Source organism: Terrapene carolina, unplaced genomic scaffold (genome assembly GCF_002925995.2).
Source record: "Terrapene carolina triunguis isolate 2854851 unplaced genomic scaffold, T_m_triunguis-2.0 Scaffold58, whole genome shotgun sequence".
NCBI classification, from domain to species: Eukaryota; Metazoa; Chordata; order Testudines; family Emydidae; genus Terrapene; species Terrapene triunguis.
The window spans coordinates 2660079-2664878 of record NW_020664409.1 but is presented as its reverse complement, the minus strand read 5'-3'; positions in this window follow the sequence as shown (position 1 = coordinate 2664878).

The window sequence follows — 4800 nt, the reverse complement described above, 5'->3', positions numbered from 1 at the left end:
AAAATTCATGTGTGGACGCTGCATTACTTATAACAGTAAAAAATAGTTTTCCAGTGGCTGTCCCACAATGCCCCTGTCCCTGTGCCAATTAGTGACCAGAGCAGTCATTAAAACTCTGCTGCCTAGGAGTCACAGTAATCAGAAGCCTGTCTCCCCCAGCCACCTCCTCATGTGTTTTGGAAATGCCCCTCTTCCTGCTAGCCCACTTTTCTGAGCACACAGCTCTATGTAAAACTCCAGCAAAGCTTCAGGGTGCTGCCTGATCCAGGAAAGATGTCCTGGATTTCCTTGGCCTGTGGGAAGAATGAGCAGGGCAAGCTCAGCTGTGGATAACTGCGGAAATAAAGGTGTCTACTGGGACAGAGCAGAGGGCATGCAGCAACTGGGTGAAGGGGAAGGAACAGCAACAGTCCTACCAGACAGGGATGGAGGGCAACAAAATAATCTGGGGCTGCCCCCAAGACATGCTTCTTCAATGGCATCCAGCTCTGTGTAGTTAGCAGGGACCACAACACCACCCCACAAGTGACAGCGAACACCTCCCGAGCCCCAATGAAAGGAACCCCAGCAATGGCTAGGGGCAAAAAGCTCCCTGAGGAGGGGTACACGGAGGATGCAGATAGTGTGGAGAGCCAGGAGCTCTTTGAGAACAAGTTGGACCTGACCAGATGAGTCCGGAAGAGGAACCCATGGAGGAAGGGAAGGAATTCAGGTAGCTGTTTTCTTGTGTATCTTTAAAAAAAAAAAAAAAAACCCTAACAAAGAACCCCCTTTGTTGTGGGGGCTGCTCTCAAAATGATGGCTCTCCCGGGGTGGCTGGCCCTTTAAAGGGAGATGGGTCTCAACTGCACATGGGACACAGCCAACTCTCCTTCCCAGATGGGGAAAACGAAGGTCATGTGGCTGATGGCTCATGTGACCCAGTCAGGTCTCTGTATCTAGGCCATGGCCAGTAGATGGCAGATGGTTATGAGGGGTCAGAGCAGCGCACAAAACAGGCAGAGGCCTGTGGAAGACTCCAGGTAGGAAGGCCTAGGAGTACCTGCTTGGGAAAGAGCAGGGAGTAGCCCAAAGGAGCCCAGGAAGAATGAGATGAGAGACAGAAAAGCACCTGGGAAGGGCTGAAATCCAAGCCCAGAGATTGGGCAGAACAATTAGTGGAGAGAAGACAGACCTCTTGAGGAGGAGTGGTTGGGCCCAGTTTCAGACTGGGGCAAAGGGGGGAGGGATAGCTCAGTGGTTTGAGCATTGGCCTGTTAAACCCAGGGTTATGAGTTCAATCCTTGAGGGGGCCACTTAGGGATCTGGGGCACAATCAGTACTTGGTCCTGTTAGTGAAGGCAGGGGGCTGGACTCGATGACCTTTCAAGGTCCCTTCCAGTTCTAGGAGATAGGATAGGATATCTCTGTTTCCCTGGAAGGGGAGGCCTTTTGTTAAGGACTTAGCTGGAGGGCCAAGACACTGCAGCTGCTGAAGCAGACCAAGAAGGGGAAACTGAGGCAGGGTGCTGCAGAGCCATCCATCCCATGAGCGGGGCTTTGTCGAGGAGGTGACTCTATCACAGCAGCCAAAAGTGTACGATCAGAGAACAAAGGAATTGCCTTTTGAAGGAGCTGGTTTATTTGAACAACATACACTGGCAGACATAGCCACTGTCCTCCTCCTTCCCCCCGCCCTCCCCCTCCTTGCATGCACACACACACACACAAAAGAGAGAGAGAGAATACTATAGTGAAGACAAAATACATTCCCAAGTGCATGCTTTTGCCAGGGCAGGCATGTAGAATTTCTAAGAACTAAAATCAATGAGTTGCCAAGAGGAAAAAAATAACACAAGGAAACTGAAACCTGAGCATTCAAAGAAAACACATAGAAAACGTAAAATAATCCTCACAAGCAATCCAGTAACTGTTCATTTAGACAAACTGATCTTATGTCTAAAAATGTCTGGTAAACGTGCATTGCAAACTTCAGAATATGCAGTGCTTTGCTTCTCCAGTCCAAGACTCCAAAACAAATTACTGGCATGCTATGCTTGGATTCGGCAGTAGAAAGAGGCAGAGACAGTTTGTTGCTGGCTCAGCTCTCTTTGCTTTGCTTTGGCCTGTGGGGCTATCCAATGGCAGCCACCCTCCTCTTTTGGAGTATTGTGTGGTGTGTTTTTTTTTCCCCCCCCAGCGAGTCTCCCTTTGTGCCTGATGACAAATCTCAAACTTTTAAGCAGCTATATATTCCTTGAGGCTTTGCTGTGAGATTTCTGGGCAGGGTTGCTCTCTCGTCCTATGCTGTAGGAAACCTTCCCATGCTACCCTGCCATGAACTTCAGCAGCACCGTCACTGTGAAGATACTAGCAGCAGATAGTCCTAGGTGGCCTCAAGCAGTTACCTCCTCTGGGCTTTTGGCATGCTCATGAGCGAGATATCTGCCAGAATCACTGCCCCTGGTAATAAGTTTGGCATAATTTACTGCACTCTCTACACTTATTGCCAGAGACAGTCAGCAGAGCGCTCTCCCACCCCTCAATGGCTACAGGGTTTCAGAAGTTATTGGCTGTATTATCATGCACTTTAGGAGCCTCAATGCCCACAATATCACCCTGCTGCACACTGCTGCCCATCTGAAAGCAAGGGGTTCTGAAGCTAGTTTGACCCACTTCATGCTTATATGAATATATTTATGGGAACTTTTTAGGGAGTTTTCAGAGTTATCCTTTCTTGTCCAGCCAGACTTTAAGTCTGACAATGTCCAAGAAGGAGGAGTGCTAGGCAGAGACGGGCTCCACCTAACAAGAGAGAGAAGAGCATCTTCGCCAGCAGGCTGGCTAACCTAGTGAGGAGGGCTTTAAACTAGGTTCACCGGGGGAAGGAGACCAAAGCCCTGAGATAAGTGGGGAAATGGGATCCCGTGAGGAAGCACGAGCAGGAGAGCGCAAGAGGGGAGGACTCCTGTCTCATACTGAGAAAGAGGGACGATCGATGAGTTATCTTAAGTGCCTATACACAAATGCAAGAAGCCTGGGAAACAAGCAGGGAGAACTGGAAGTCCTGGCACAGTCAGGGAACTATGATGCGATTGGAATAACAGAGACTTGGTGGGATAACTCACATGACTGGAGTACTGTCATGGATGGATATAAACTGTTCAGGAAGGACAGGCAGGGCAGAAAAGGTGGGGAAGTTGCGTTGTATGTAAGAGAGGAGTATGACTGCTCAGAGCTCCGGTATGAAACTGCAGAAAAACCTGAGAGTCTCTGGATAAAGTTGAGAAGTGTGAGCAACAAGGGTTATGTCGTGGTAGGAGTCTGCTATAGACCACCAGACCAGGGGGATGAGGTGGACGAGGCTTTCTTCTGGCAACTAGCAGAAGTTGCTAGATCGCAGGCCCTGGTTCTCATGGGAGACTTTAATCATCCTGATATCTGCTGGGAGAGCAATACAGCGGTGCACAGACAATCCAGGAAGTTTTTGGAAAGTATAGGGGACAATTTCCTGGTGCAAGTGCTGGAGGAACCAACTAGGGGCAGAGCTTTTCTTGACCTGCTGCTCACAAACAGGGAAGAATTAGTAGGGGAAGCGAAAGTGGATGGGAACCTGGGAGGCAGTGACCATGAGATGGTCGAGTTCAGGATCCTGACACAAGGAAGAAAGGAGAGCAGCAGAATACGGACCCTGGACTTCAGAAAAGCAGACTTTGACTCCCTCAGGGAACAGATGGGCAGGATCCCCTGGGAGAATAACATGAAGGGCAAAGGGGTCCAGGAGAGCTGGCTGTATTTTAAAGAATCCTTATTGCGGTTGCAGGAACAAACCATCCCGATGTGTAGAAAGAATAGTAAATATGGCAGGCGACCAGCTTGGCTAATCAGTGAAATCCTTGCTGATCTTAAACGCAAAAAAGAAGCTTACAAGAAGTGGAAGATTGGACAAATAACCAGGGAGGAGTATAAAAATATTGCTCAGGCATGCAGGAGTGAAATCAGGAAGGCCAAATCACACTTAGAGTTGCAGCTAGCAAGAGATGTTAAGAGTAACAAGAAGGGTTTCTTCAGATATGTTAGCAACAAGAAGAAAGTAAAGGAAAGTGTGGGCCCCTTACTGAATGAGGGAGGCAACCTAGTGACCGAGGATGTGGAAAAAGCTAATGTACTCAATGATTTTTTTGCCTCTGTCTTCACGAACAAGGTCAGCTCCCAGACTGCTGCACTGGGCAGCACAGTATGGGGAGAAGGTGACCAACCCTCTGTGGAGAAAGAAGTGGTTCGGGACTATTTAGAAAAACTGGATGTGCACAAGTCCATGGGGCCGGATGCACTGCATCCGAGGGTGCTAAAGGAGTTGGCGGATGAGATTGCAGAGCCATTAGCCATTATTTTTGAAAACTCATGGCGATCAGGGGAGGTCCCGGATGACTGGAAAAAGGCTAATGTAGTGCCCATCTTTAAAAAAGGGAAGAAGGAGGATCCGGGGAACTACAGGCCAGTCAGCCTCACTTCAGTCCCTGGAAAAATCATTGAGCAGGTCCTCAAGGAATCAATTATGAAACACTTAGAGGAGAGGAAAGTGATCAGGAACAGTCAGCATGGATTCACCAAGGGGAAGTCATGCCTGACTAACCTAATTGCCTTCTATGATGAGATAACTGGCTCTGTGGATGAGGGGAAAGCAGTGGATGTGTTATTTCTTGACTTTAGCAAAGCTTTTGATACGGTCTCCCACAGTATTCTTGCCGCCAAGTTAAAGAAGTATGGGCTGGATGAATGGCGTGTAAGGTGGATAGAAAGCTGGCTAGATCGTCGGGT